The sequence below is a fragment of the Canis lupus genome, chromosome 37, assembly GCF_011100685.1.
Source record: "Canis lupus familiaris isolate Mischka breed German Shepherd chromosome 37, alternate assembly UU_Cfam_GSD_1.0, whole genome shotgun sequence".
In the NCBI taxonomy this organism is placed as follows: Eukaryota; Metazoa; Chordata; class Mammalia; order Carnivora; family Canidae; genus Canis; species Canis lupus.
In genome coordinates this window covers 20,239,303-20,255,210 of record NC_049258.1, presented here as the reverse complement: position 1 = coordinate 20,255,210, position 15,908 = coordinate 20,239,303, and the positions used below count along the sequence as shown (strand labels likewise).

The 15,908-nt window shown below is 37.0% G+C and overlaps 1 long non-coding RNA gene across 1 annotated transcript; it reads left to right on the top strand.

Annotated features, from left to right (window-relative positions):
• Positions 1 to 2,507: 2,507 nt before the first annotated feature.
• Positions 2,508 to 15,519, top strand: LOC111094413. The gene is made up of 3 exons (XR_005385357.1): positions 2,508 to 2,867; positions 5,893 to 6,123; positions 11,423 to 15,519. It is a non-coding gene; the product is annotated as an uncharacterized LOC111094413 (long non-coding RNA).
• The last annotated feature ends 389 nt before the right edge of the window (positions 15,520 to 15,908 follow it).

Below are 15,908 nucleotides of genomic sequence, written 5' to 3'. Positions count from 1 at the left end.
TTTTTTTTTTTTTTCCTTTTTGTTTTGGACTGTTTGAGACTTTTCTCAAATGTCTAATGATCCTTTGATATTTACTTGTGTTAAGTTGATACATATGAAATTGTTATTTTTGTAGGTTAGAAATGGTTGAGTATTGGTAATTTCATAAGGTTTATTAAGCTCTGGATGCCTGGGTGGCTCAGTCATTTAAGCATCTTCCTTGGCTCAGGTCATGATCCCAGGGTCTAGGATGGAGCTCTGCCTTGGGCTCCCTGCTCAATGGGGAGTCTGCTTCTCCCTCTCCCTCTCCCTGCTCATTATCCTTGCTCTCTCTCTCAAATAAATCTTTTTTTTTTTTTTTTTTAAAGCTGAAGCCCTAGATTTAGAGTGGAGGGGATGTTGAGAGTTTAATCATTTAGTATGTGGACTCTTATTTCATATTTTTGTCACTTTACTTTCACCCTCAGTAAGCCTCATTTGTTGAATATGGATCCTATCTTGTGCAACTTTTCCAGAAAGCAAATCTCTACTGCTGGATTAAAAATGGGTTAGTAGCATGAAAATATAAACAAAGGAAGAGGATCCCAAGATATAGCTATTTTTAAAAAGATTTTATTTACTTATTATAGAGACACTGAGAGAGTGAGAGAAACAGAGCACATAAGTGGGGTCAAGGGCAGAGGGAGAGGCAGACTCCCCACTGAGCAGGGCACCCTATATGGGGCTCGATTCTAGGACTCTGGGATCATGACCTGAGCTGAAGGCAGATGTTTAACTGATGAGTCACCCAGGTACCCCTAGAGATATAACTATTAAGAAATTTCAACTAATCCTATTTTCCAGTATACCCAGTAGTTTTATTTATTTTTATTATAAATTTATTTTTTATTGGTGTTCAATTTGCCAACATATAGAATAACACCCAGTGCTCATCCTGTCAAGTGCCCACCTTGGTGCCCGTCACCCAGTCACCCCCACCCCCCGCCCACCTCCCCTTCCATCACCCCTAGTTCATTTCCCAGAGTTAGGAGTCTTTCATGTTCTGTCTCCCTTTCTGATATTTCCACTCATTTTTTCTCCTTTCCCCTTTATTCCCTTTCACTATTTTTTATATTCCCCAAATGAATGAGACCATATAATGTTTGTCCTTCTCCTATTGATTTATTTCACTAGCATAATACCCTCCAGTTCCATCCACTTTGAAGCAAATGGTGGGTATTTGTCGTTTCTAATGGCTAATATTCCATTGTATACATAAACCACATCTTCTTTATCCATTCATCTTTCGATGGACACCGAGGCTCCTTCCACAGTTTGGCTATTGTGGACATTGCTGCTATAAACATCGGGGTGCAGGTGTCCCGGCGTTTCACTGCATCTGTATCTTTGTATACCCAGTAGTTTTAGAAGGATCGACCTGAAGTGGGAAATTCCTAAACCTTTCTAGCATTCTGCAAGGGGCATCAGCTTACTTCTTGTTCACCTTGCTTATCCTTTCCTTGTATTTTGCTAAGTTAATTACCATTCATACATTCACTTTACAAAATTTTGACTTATGCTCTCAATTTCTGCACTCTCTTCTCCTGTATTATATGAGGCTTATGCCTATTTTATAGTTTGTTTTGGGGGAAGAGCAGAAATAAATGCATGTACTCAATCCCCAAGGTTTAATCCAAAGTTTTGGATTTAAAAATTGAGAACATTTAGTTTTCACCACTTATTGTGTAGGAACACAAAATTCCAGAAAAATGGTTTAGGTGCGTCATTCTAAATTCAGTTACAGAATTAGGACTAGTTTTCAGATCCCTAATTCTCAGTATTATTTCTGCTACACCATTATTTCTCATTACAGACCATTATTCTTTTCACTTTATCACACAAAGGACTAGATTTTTACTCAAGAGATTTAACTGTACTTCATCTTTAAGTAATTCAATAGCCAGAGACTATAGCAAATTCATTCCCTAATTCACTATTTGTATAAAGTGTTTTTCCATCATTGCCCCAATATCTATGTGCTCCAGTAGTGAATGATGAAGTATTTAAATTTTCACAAGTAGTGAAGCTAAAAGTAGACAGTTATTATTTTTATATATGGAATTAATATTTATAACCTAGAAAAAAATTTGTTCTGGGTTAGAGATGACAACTCTTTTTTTTTAAACAATTTTAAGAACAGAACAAATGAATCTCATGAATGATATGATCTTCTCATTCCTATCTCCACTCCATTTTTTATTATAATAAAGAATTTATAGTTCATTGAAATGATATAAATTCCCTAATTTAAAATCAATTACTACAGAAAAGTGCAAAGAAAAAGAGCAACAAATCATTATATACACCAAAACACAAATATGACCACTGCTACCATTTTGTAAACCAAATTTCACTCGTACCTCATGCATATATAGAGAAAGGAGATAAGCTGAGAGGAAAAGAGATTTGTCAACATAACTTTCTAACAATGGAATATTTAAGTAAAATATATTTAACTGTAATTGAAAGGAATTCAATTAAAAAAAGGAAATCAGATGAAAACTGCAGTAGTTATTGAACTTCAGATAAACAAGGCTTTATAAAGAAAGCATTAAGAAGTAGCTCTTTTAAACTCATGCTTCAATTTCACTCACTATAAATTGAATCCTTGTTTTAAAAGATTTCCATCCTTCTCAGAGACTAGCCCTTTAAATAACAGTTAAAAGTTGTGGACTCTGAGATCAAATGCCGCATGAAATTCTACCACTATCACTCAAAGTTGTATATATTTGGGCACATTTCTTAAGCTCTCCATGCTTCGGTTTCCCCAACTGTATTATAGAGCAAGGATAATAGCAGATACCTTATGTGGTGAGGATTTAGTCCTTAAAAATGCTGAAGAAAAACAGGTAAGCAAGTGTTACATATTATAACTCACTTTTGCCTTTTAAAATCCTTCAATTTGATTCTCGCTAGTCATATTTTTTCATTTATCATATTTGTATCTTTTCATATTCTGTTTTGTAAGCTTAATTTTACCGGTTTTTCTTAGCTTGGAGACCTATGTGTATGTTAGTTCAATATACATAACAATTTATTTTGCTATAGCTTCTTTATTTCTAATTTCTTTAAAGAAGGCTAGTTACTTTATTTTTTTTAAATTTTTTATTGGTGTTCAATTTACTAACATACAGAATAACCCCCAGTGCCCGTCACCCATTCACTCCCACCCCCCGCCCTCCTCCCCTTCTACCACCCCTAGTTCGTTTCCCAGAGTTAGCAGTCTTTACGTTCTGTCTCCCTTTCTGATATTTCCCACACATTTCTTCTCCCTTCCCTTATATTCCCTTTCACTATTATTTATATTCCCCAAATGAATGAGAACATATAATGTTTGTCCTTCTCCGACTGACTTACTTCACTCAGCATAATACCCTCCAGTTCCATCCACGTCAAAGCAAATGGTGGGTATTTGTCATTTCTAATAGCTGAGTAATATTCCATTGTATACATAAACCACATCTTCTTTATCCATTCATCTTTCGTTGGACACCGAGGCTCCTTCCACAGTTTGGCTATCATGGCCATTGCTGCTATAAACATCGGGGTGCAGGTGTCCCGGCGTTTCACTGCATCTGTATCTTTGGGGTAAATCCCCAATAGTGCAATTGCTGGGTCGTAGGGCAGGTATATTTTTAACTCTTTGAGGAACCTCCACACAGTTTTCCAGAGTGGCTGCACCAGTTCACATTCCCACCAACAGTGGAAGACGGTTCCCTTTTCTCCGTATCCCCTCCAACATTTGTTGTTTCTTGCCTTGTTAATTTGCCCCATTCTCACCGGTGTGAGGTGGTATCTCATTGTGGTTTTGATTTGTATTTCCCTGATGGCAAGTGATGCAGAGCATTTTCTCATATGCATGTTGGCCATGTCTATGTCTTCCTCTGTGAGATTTCTCTTCATGTCTTTTGCCCATTTCATGATTGGATTGTTTGTTTCTTTGGTGTTGAGTTTAATAAGTTCTTTATAGATCTTGGAAACTAGCCCTTTATCTGATATGTCATTTGCAAATATCTTCTCCCATTCTGTAGGTTGTCTTTGAGTTTTGTTGACTGTGTCCTTTGCTGTGCAAAAGCTTCTTATCTTGATGAAGTCCCAATAGTTCATTTTTGCTTTTGTTTCTTTTGCCTTCGTGGATGTATCTTGCAAGAAGTTACTGTGGCCGAGTTCAAAAAGGGTGTTGCCTGTGTTCTTCTCTAGGATTTTGATGGAATCTTGTCTCACATTTAGATCTTTCATCCATTTTGAGTTTATCTTCGTGTATGGTGAAAGAGAGTGGTCTAGTTTCATTCTTCTGCATGTGGATGTCCAATTTTCCCAGCACCTTTTATTGAAGAGACTGTCTTTCTTCCAATGGATAGTCTTTCCTCCTTTATCGAATATTAGTTGACCATAAAGTTCAGGGTCCACTTCTGGGTTCTCTATTCTGTTCCACTGATCTATGTGTCTGTTACTTTAAACCCCTTAATGGCTCATAATCCCTCTCAACCCAACGGATCAAATGTAATCTCAGGATTCTAACTCTTGGCAACATCTTTAGCCCCTTATCAACCTGTCCTGGCCTATCAGGTACTATCCAGGTCTTCCATTCCTCCAACAATATATCCAACATGTTTTCTTTCCATGGATATGCTAGGTTCTTAAAACTTTTATGCCTTGGTACATGATGTTGTTTTTATTTGGCATACCATTTTTTTCTCCAGACTGCTTAGCAATTATTTACTTAACTTGCAACATACATTTTTCCATTTTATTTTATTTTTTTAAAATTTTTATTTATTTATGATAGTCACAGAGAGAGAGAGAGAGAGAGGCGCAGAGACATAGGCAGAGGGAGAAGCAGGCTCCATGCACCAGGAGCCCGATATGGGATTCGATCCCGGGTCTCCAGGATCGTGCCCTGGGCCAAAGGCAGGCGCTAAGCCACTGCGCCACCCAGGGATCCCCAGTTTTCCAATTTTAATAGGTGACATCACAGTTCTTCTAATCATTCAGTTCCTAAACCTAGGAGTTATCCTTTATTTTTGATCTCTACCTCATACCCCCTATCCAATCCTTCAGTAAATCACTTCACCTCCAAACTGTATCTTAAATACAACCACTTATCATACTGTTCACTGCTAGGATCCTGGTCCAAGTCATCATCATGTCTTGCATGGGTGACTCTATGGAATTCCTACATCTTTCCTCTAATTTGGCCTTTTATTGTTCACTCTTTATACAATCAGAACAATTCTCACCTCCCTTCTAATGCAAAATTGTGTTGGTTTTATGAGAATCCTGAGGCTTTTCTAAAATGTTATTTTTGGGACGCCTGGGTGGCTCAGTGGTTGAGCATCTGCCTTTGGCTCAAGGAATGATTGTAGTCTGGGGATCGAGTGCCATGTCGGGCTCTCTGCAGGGAGCCTGCTTCTCCCTCTGCCTGTGTCTCTGCCTCTCTCTCTCTCTATGTCTCTCACGAATGGATAAATAAAATCTTAAAAAAATTAAAATGTTATTTTTGTTGGATGATGCTATAAAATATTTTTTAAAGTTATAATATCTAATAAGTATGTAATGAAAGAGATACTCTTAGAGATTGAATTTCATAATCTAACAAAAAGTCTTTGATTTCTAATCGGGATATATTATTGTCCTTTTTTTACACTAGGAGGTAACTTCACTACCTTTATTTCCAAAATTCAAGGTGCATTCAAAAAATGAATATTCATTTTCTCATGAAATTTTGAAGATTTTTGTAGCCTATGAGTCAATGACTGTAAGTTGGGAAATTTACTTTAGATTCCTAGATGTGTGAGTCATTTTACATAATTATATTTCTGAAGAATCCTTTGGTATTTAAAAGTTGTCTTGTCTTTATTCTCTGTGAAACAGGTGCCATCTTTTTCTATCAGACCTAAGATTTTCTCTATAGCAGTTTCACTTCTGATATTTCAACTGATAAGAAAGGAAAAAAGGAAGAAAAATAAAGAAGAAAGAAAGGAAGAAAAAAATTTTAAAAGGAAGGAAGGAAAGGAGGGAGAGTAGGAAGGATAGGTAGATGGAGAGAAGAAAGAAGGAAACAAAATGTAATGCATGAAAAATCTCTGCATCACTGAAGCCAAGGTGAGAGGTTAATACTTTATTAGCAATAGAGTACCAATAATAATAACAGCAGCAAGTGCTATTTATTGAATACTCTCTATGTGCCAGGCTCACGCCAAAACATTTTTTAAGTATCTTCTCATTTAATATCCATGGTACAATTTAATGTTGGTGCCACAAGATAGTAAGTACATTGCTCTAGGTCACCCAGCTAGTGGATAACATTGCCAAAACTTAAACCCAGTCTCCTAACCTGATGCTCTGACACTATCTGATACTCTTACAGTATCTCTCATCATTAAATAATGAATAAAAATACAAAAATATCCTTCAAGGTTGAGTTAAGAAACTGGAAATATTTGTGGTTATGGTTTTTGTTTCCTCCATTGAAAAATAGATTATGTTTCACAGTTTTAAATCACAACAATTCCATTAGCATTCAGCTTTTGCTGTGAAAGAGCTTGGATTTTTGCCATAAAATGCCCTTTAAAGTGAAATTTGGCCAAACTGTAGCCTAGGAACAATAGTGGGGCAGAATTGATCTATTAAAATGAAATTGCCAGACTTGAGTGGTCTAGCAACCATAATGCATTATGCTGAATACAGAGATTCCAAAGTATTTTTTAATGCCAACAAAGCACTAATTTTTCATGTTCAGAGATGTTCACAAATAATTTACTTAATTTATTTCACTTATTTTGGAAGCATGGAATAATACCAGCTATAAACCACAGCTAGAAGAGAATGCACTTCCCCTGATTCCCTACCCAACCCAAAGGTATAGGAACGTAGGGTAGGGAATAGCCTGAAATGTAGTTTACAGAATTATTGCCTTATCTGGTATTTTAAGACTCTTGGTTGTAAGTGACAGAAATTCAAAAGAGCTTAACACAAAATTTATCGATTCCTATAAATATAAATTTTGTGGGTATTTGCCTCTAGCTATGTCTGGATCAACACTGTTGTCAGGAACCTGCTTCATTTCAGCTTCCAAATTTGCTTCTTCTGTTTTTTCTAAATTCCCTGGCAAGCAATATTTAAATGGTGGCAAAGATGGTAAATATTCTGTATTTAGTTTAGAAACATCATAAGAATAAAAGTGCCTCTGTCCTTGTCAATTCAGTTAGTTTCTGGAATGGCTAACATTGGCTCCTTTTATGCCATGTACTCATCCCTGAGTAATTACCAAGGCCAAGGCTATGGAGTGCTCTGAATGACCACTTGAGTTTGGCAAATTCATTTCAATAGGTCAACTGTACTCCACTATTGCCCTTAGTGTACAATTTGGCCAAATTTCATTTTAAAGGGCATCCATCTACTCCTGAGGCTGAGGACTTGAGTCATTTCCACTCAAACGTCATGGTGGGGAAGTAGAAGTGGCATTGTTCCTGTTCCTAGAAGAAAGGGACATAGAGGTTAGCCAAAAAAACAAAAGAAATCTAGACATCTGGATTTTTTTTTTCAAGTAACAGAGAAATACAGTAATCTCTTACAATAGCTCACTTTATTGGCACAAAATTCTACTTTACGCTAGTTTACTTCAGTTCAACTTTACCATGTTTGGGCATATTTAGGTCCTAACTAAGCCTGGATCTCTAATAATTTGTCTTAGCAAGAATTAGAAAGAGAACTAAGTATCAGCATAGAAAATGGAGACAAAGTGAGCTATAGAACAGGAATAGAACTGTTTAGGGATAAACTTAGGAAACGTAAGAAATGATAAATCCTACTTTAGAGACCTTCCGACTTTAGTTACACAGGGTGTGTCACGGGGACTGATGTCTGCTTTGGAATGACTTTATCTTGGATAGAATCAACATCTTATGCCTCCCTATGTATTAAGAGAGAGTTAAAAAAATTAGCAACACAATTAAACTTCTTCCATCACTAGTATCAAAGTTATTCTGTCTCCAGGATTGTGGTTAAATGTAGGAGGTGAGACTAAATAACTATAAATCATAAAATCATAAAGATATTATGATATTATAAACATTTAGTTGAAGGAATAGGTATAGAGCATAGATTTTAGCATTCATATTCTAAGACAAGAAAACTTAATCAATGAGTGCCTGGTTGAAATTGCAGGGAAGAAAAAGTAAATTCTTAAATATTCATCATGAAGAAGGAAATGCAAATGAAAATTAACTGTACAGTATTATTATTATTATTATTATTATTAACCAGGAATAATAATAGCATTTCACTAGTAGAGCTGCTGTGAAGATTAAATGAGATGATAATGTGCCATGCTAGGCTCAAGGGAAAGAGAGAGAGGGAAAGTATTAGGCTCTGTGATGCTAGAGTGCAGTTCAGATTCCAGTCTATAGCCTAGATTTAGTCTGCCAGTCCCTGGGAAGCTTGAACTCATTCAAAGAGCTGCAGTTCATCTAGGGAAGCTTCTACATTTACAGAAAACACCCTGTTAGCAATCTTCTAGTCTCTCAGCCCCTTTTGGCTCCACTCCAATCCATTTTAGCTCTTTAGCCTCCCCTCTTAAGATGCATTTTCTGTTAGTCTTGATTTACATACTGCTTAAACATTGGCATTTAAGGCGAGTCTAGGTTTTTCTCTCTCCCTATTTATCAACCTCTATATCCCACTAGACCTGTTAATTCTTTCTCATGAATATTCTAAACATCTCCCATCCTGGTTTCCATGACTCAGGTGTGGACTCTGATTGTCAAACCGTTGAGACTATGATGTGGGTATTTATTGTTTCTCTTCTCTTCCTTTTCAAAGTTTTCCTCCATAGAGCAACAGGAAGTAATCTTCACCAAAGATAAATTTGGCATTTTACTTCCTAGTTCATATTCTTTGACAACCTCTGATCTACAGGATAAAATCTATAATCCTTCATTAGACCCTCAAAGATCTCAATGATGTCTCCTGCCAACTACGCAGCCTAAATTCCTTACCCCCAGGGCCACCCAATAGTTTGGGTCTTTAACCTCCAGCCATCTAAATGACCTGTGGTTCCCTGAACTTTCCATGCTCTCTACACTCTAAATTTGTACCTGCTCTCCCCTCTTCTTAGGACCCTCTCCTTCTTCCACATTCCCCAAAAAACTCTTGTTTTTCTTAAATTTCAGTTCCAATGTTATTTTTTTCTGTGAAATATTCCCTGGCATTGAAGGTCATTTGCTTTTGTCCAATATTTACTGGGTCCCTAATATGCACTAGTCCTTAAATGCTCCTTCTGTTATGTTTCCACTGATCTATTCATTTATAGATGTGTTCTTATTGTGGCGCATACACACACACACACACACATATATACATATATATATATATATATATATTTTTTTTTTTTTTTGAGATTGAGAGAGAGCATGAACAGGGAGGGGCAGAAGGAGAGAGAGAATCTTAAGCAGACTCCACATCCAGTGCAGAGCCTGATATAGGGCTCAATTTCATGACCCTAAGATCATGACCTAAGCCAGAATCAAGAGGTAGACGCTTAGCTGACTGAGCCATCCAGGTGCCCCATGCCATATTTTTTGTTGTTGTTTTCTGCCTCTTTCTAAAACACTTGAAGACTCAAAAGAACAAGAAGTATGCATTTTAATCCAATCCCTATTGCAGAGAATAGTACATAGCACAAAATAGGTACACACATAATTGCTGAATGAAAGAATTTATTTGGAAGAACAGGCAAATTAAAGAGGCAGTTGGGTTAGAGCAGTAAAATGGGAATCATCCTACTGGGAGTTATTAAACTATGATCCTTGCCTATTCCTCTTCAGAGGGGCCCTGGGCAATCATACTGAATAGTTTTTGTTTTTGTGTTGCTCCCCTCCTTCTGTTTTCCCTCCTTTCTGCATGAGATAGGTGTTCACGCCAATTGACTGGTATTGCCCACTTAACACTAAGATTAGTGAATGGGCTAATTTTGTGGAATACCTATTAGTATAGATAAACCTGAGACCAGCAACCTTTGTGGCTACACAGTGGACCCATGAGGGCAGCAACGATTGTGCTTTAGATGATCTAGGATTGGAGCATCTAAAAGATCTCCAAGGCTTACTTGAGCCCCTAGGATCAGAGACATGGACATAACAAAATGCCTATGGGGATCCAGATTCCAGGGATGAGAAGAATGAGAAAAACTTAGGATTGGTGTCTCGATGAAAACTCATGGGAAAAAAATGATAGAAAGGACAAAGCGCAACTTGAACACAATAGCACAGAATAGAATTTAAAGAGATGAATACAGTATAATGAAGGCTTTCTACTTTTAAAAGAAATTGGTAATCTAAATATATATGTGTGTGTGTGTGTATATATATATATATATATATATATATATATATATATATATATATATATTTATCTCAGCACAGGCTCTAGAGAGCATTGAAATCTCAATTCATGATCTTGAAGATCAAGGGTTAGAAATATCATAAAGCACAGAGCAAAAAAAGGATTAAAATCACGAGGAAAAAGATTTGGTGGGATAAAAAGCAAAATCACTGTTGAACTGCTACTAGTGATTCCCTCTGTTGAATAATGGTCATTATAGGGATACCTGTGTGGCTCAGTGGTTGAGCATCTGCCTTTGGTTCAGGGCATGATCCTGGTCCTGGGATCAAGTCTCCCATCGAGCTCCCTGCGAGGAGCCTGCCTCTCCCTCTATGTCTCTGCCTCTCTCTCTCTCATGAATGAATAAATAAAATCTTAAAAATAAATAAATAAAGTTAAATAAAAAAAGATAATGGTCATTATAGGAGGAGAAAGAGAAAAGGAAGGGAAGGCACAATTTAGAGGCGGATGGAGCAGTGCACGGGTAGAGATGAGAGAGGAGAAGAGTGGGTGAAGGACAAAGAAAAAGACTACATTAGAAGGTGGTATGATAAATCCTATTTATCAATCATTCTATATGTGAGTGCATGTAAGGGTAGATTATTTTGTGTATATGTATTATCTATTAGAAAAAGCTAATTTCTATGGATTTTGTGGTGGCCACAAGTGAAAAAAAGACAATCCAGGGTAATATGTAGAATCTGAAGCTCTTTTGATTTTAAAAAAGAAAAATGAAAGCCCTGTGTCTGTGTTATATATGTGTATGGGAGTGTGTGCATGTAAGTGTCTCTGTGTGTCTATAGATAGGAGAAGAAATAAGAGAACAGAAATTATCTTCATGTTGTTTAACTTGTTACCAGAATCATGTATTGCTTTTGCAATTCAGAAAACATCAAATTAATAAACTACAATAAGAATGTTTAAGGGGCTAATTTCTGGGTAATTTAACAAATAGAATGAGGTTCTATGCATAATAAAAATCATCTTTTGGTGATATCAAATCAATGCATTTTCTCCTCAGAAATATCTGCCTGCAGTTCTCCAGAGAGCTTCCACATCAAGAGCCGTCCCCGAAAATTATTGGTGGTTCTTTTTATGGTGAGAGAGAAGCAAATACCTCCTCCACAAAGACCACCGCACCATGAGGCTTGCTCCTTAAGTGAGGAAGAAGGAAATGATGCTGAGAAGTAATTCTTACAAGAGGTAGAACATCACCCCTGAGGGGGCATTTTGGAAAACTGTAGGGCTCTTTTGTTATTGTTGTCACACAATGCTTGGAGGCTGCATTTTACATGTAATGAGTAGAGTCCCGGGATTCTAGACAGAGCGAGTGACCCAATTTTTTGAAATAAAGTAGAATCCTAAGCCACAGAAGACATTCATGCAGGAAGAAAACTTGTTTAAAGTCATCTTGAGCCTGGAACCTACCTCCATCTGACATTAAAGACAAAAAGTATTTTTGCCCTCTTTTAATACATACTAAACTTTCTAAAAGTGTTACAACCTACAGAATAAGTTATAGGAAAGTCATACTTTGTTTCACTTGCAACTTTATTGTGATTGGTCAGTGTTTCAGAATATCATCAACAAAGTACTCATGGAATTTGAGTCTCTATACAGAATTTATAATAATTTCATGCAGGAAGATTCTGCATGTAGACTGTACCAATGGACTGATTCAGTAGGTCTTTCCTTGTAATATGACTAAGCACTTGTTTACATTTTGAAATACATAAAGGATAAATTACTTGTTTTATTTCTCTATTTATTATAGTTAAGATATGATATGGATTTTTTGAAGTTATGTGAGGAGAGTTATGTTATCTATGATTTCCACTTCAGAATAGCAAAGGTAGGGGCACAAATTATTTATTATTGAAGGGTATATTGTGTCTGATAGGATGACAATGACTCCAGCCCTTGGAGTGTGAGTATGACAAGGGAGCACAGAGTAAGGAAGCAGATGCCAGGTAGAGTCCTGGATTTTCCTCCACCTCAGGGCTCACATTTTCAACCTAGTGTGTCATAGACACATCCAGATGGGTGAGGGAGCTTCACATCACTGTATCAGTGGCATGCTTCACTGAGTAGTTAGAAGAGGGGTTGTCAATATCTAGGAGAATCCTCATACCCAGCATGGCCCAGTAGCTAGGGAGCTGAAATGGCAGGAGGAGATAGGGAAGCCTGAGGCAGCATTTCTGCTTCTTATTTCCTATATTCAGAAGTTCCTACATTCTCAGCTGAGAAACCACAGAGCTTTGAAGAGAGTTGATGAATCTGCAGAGGGCTAATCTTAGAGCAAAGAGAAGCAGCAGGGTGGGAAGTTGTAACAGAGAGCCGAGCAGTGGGTACCACCTGTCACCCCAAGTCTTTGAAACTGAACAATCATCCATCCAAGAAACAGAGTAAATGAATTACTCTGAAGTCAGACCTGTAAAAATGCAGAAGGAGCTGGCATCTCTTTCCCTCTTCTGGCATGAGCTCACATACATCTACACACCAAAAGGTGGGAAAAATATGATCCTGGGCATTTTACCTAGAGATGCTAAGTATTTATATGCAGATACTAAGTGAAGATACTGAGTTCACTTGAGCATCCTGGACTGGATTAAGTCTAATGCTTTTCCTTGTTATCCAGTGGAATAGCACATCAGTTATTAGGAAAATGCAAAATTTGCATTGTTTTTACTACTTAAATGCAGCAAAAGTGAAATTACAACCTGGCGGCAAATGTAAATATTTTAAGACACTGTTTTTATTTTTGGATGGAAGGAAGATTTTAGAAGCAAGAGTTTACTGGGCACTTGAGGTCAAAGGGGGATATCTCTAAGTTGGGAGGTAGCAGAGAAAGGGGAATTTCCAGACACAAGCCAAGTGTTTTCACTTGACAGTTTTGCCTTGGGCCTATCCTGTTCGCCTTTATCTAGGCTCAGATAACTGGAAGCTGAGGCCAAAGGCTTGTCCTTTGTTCTGCATGACAGGGTCCAGCCTAAGCAAGAATTATATTAGAATCTATTATAGGGAAAGGGGAGGAAGAGAAAGGACACAGCTTTGTGGAAGTATTTTTCTTCTAAAATTCTTCTGCATGATTTTGCTTCCCAAATATAGTTCTAAGATGTGTATGAGTTCCTTTAATTTTTTCTCCCTTTATTATCTGTTTTTTCTTCTTTCCTGCTCTAAGCATTCTTGTTTTTATTGATTTTGGACTTCAACCACGGTGCATTTTGTGGGAAATGGAGAGAGTTTTAAGAGTGAGTCAATAAATTTAGTGCTAGGACAGAGGAAACACACTCAACAGAGGGTTATGGCCAACCTATTTGCCTACATTCTCAATTTACTGTGCTAGGGATTTGGTTTAAGTTGTGGATAAAGATATTTAATGATTTTAGGAAAGCATATGCAGATGCCAGTCACAGGAATTTAGATATCAAAAAGAAGGGGTTTATTTAGACATTCAACAAATATTTATTGCACAATAAATACTCTAGCTGTTGGTGATACAACAATGAAAAGGAAAAAAACCAGATATTGTTCCTCTTTTCATGAGGTTTTAATTTTGTGTGGGGAAGAGAAACAATAAACAAATAAGTAAAAAATAAATAATATGTGTGTGTCCAGTGACACTAGCACTATAAAGAAAAACACAGCAGGTTAGTGGATTAATAGTGATTGCCTAGGAAGGGAGAGCACATAGCCATTTTTAAGAAGTCCTTTTCTGAGAATGTGACATTTGGGAAGAGACCTAAGTGAAATAGGGACCTAATGACTCTGATGTTTAGAGAGTATCTTTTCAGGTAGAGACTAGCAAATACAAAGGCCCTCAGGCAAGAGTGTGCCTGGGATATTCAAAGACAGCAAGGAGTCTATGTGGCTAGAACAGGGTGATGAAAGAGGGGAGTCATGACTCAGTTGGCAATAATCAAGTCAGGGTCGTGCCTCAGAAACCACTGAAAAGACATTTCCCCCCACTGAGTGATTAGGATGCCATGGAGTTTTGTTGAGCAGAGCAGTGAAATAATCTGATCTAGGTTTTAGCCAAATCAATTTGGCTGCTGTATTGAGAGTATCAGGAAAAAAACAGAAGTTAAGAGGACATTGATATAGGAGCAGGATGGAAATAGATATCTTAGATGATGACAATATAAAATGTGTCCAGAAGGAAGTAGTAGTTGACTACTTGCTGCTAGGAAGGTAAGTAAGGTTGTCCACTGGATTTGGCAACACGGGAAAGCATGATGTTGACAAGAGCTGTTTCCATAGAGTTGGGGTTGAAATACTGCTTGGAGTGCTTTCAGGAGACTAGGGGAGGAAGTGGAGACATTAATAGAGACAAAATTTTTATCAGTTTTATGTAAAAGAGCAGAAATGAAAAAGTGAGGGGAGAAATAGAAGATGGGATCTAAAATGAGGATGTAAGATCAAGGAACGTTTGTTTTGATTTGTTTGTTTTAAGATGGGAGTTATACCACATTCTTGTATTGATTATTCCACTAGATAAGGGATAAGTGATGGCTCAAGGGAGGTTAGGAACATTTAAAAAACAAAACAAAGTCCTTGAGTAAGGCAAGTGAGATGGGGGTCTAGTGCAAACACCCTGGTGAGGTTATATGGAGGAGATGACTTTATCTTTTTTCTGCTTAATGATGTATAATGGACAAATAGAAATTGTATATATTTCAGGTGTACAATTTAATGCTTTGATATATGTATACACTGTGAAATGACCACTGCAATCAAACTGATTAACATACCTACCACCTCACGTAGTTATTGCTTTTCTGTGTGTAGTAAGAACACTTAAGAGCTATTCTTGGCAAATGTCAAGCATACAATATAGTATTATTAACTGTAGTCACCATACTGTATATTAGATCTGTAGAACTTATATTCATCTTGCACAATCAAAACTTTGTATCCTTTGACCAACATTTCCCATTTCTCCCAACTCCTGGAAACCACCATTCTACTCTATGTAAGTTCAACTATTTTAGATTCCATGTATAAATGAGATCATGCAGTGTTTGTCTTTTGTGTCTGGCTTATTTCATTTAGCATAATGTCCTCCAGGTTCATCCAGGCTATCACAGATGTCAAGATTTCCTTCCTTATCTGTTATATCAGATGTACTGTTAAACACATTCATGTTTTAATTTCAATAATTATCATTTTCAATTCTGTTAAAAAAATAAGATTTTCTTCCATATTTAATGGCTGATGATGATATTTGTGTGTGTGTGTGTGTGTGTCTGTGTGTGTGTGTGTGTGTGAGTACATTTTCTTTATCCATTCATCTGTAGACAGACACTTAAGTGGTTTCCATATCTGGGCTATTGGGATAATGCTGCAATGAACACAGGGGTACGTATATCTCTTCAAATTAACTACTTTTATTTCCTTTGGATATACACTGAAGTGGAATTGCTGTATCATATGGTAATTCTATTTTTAACATTTTGAGTAATGTCCATACTGTTTTCGATAATGGCTATAAGAATTTACATTCTTGC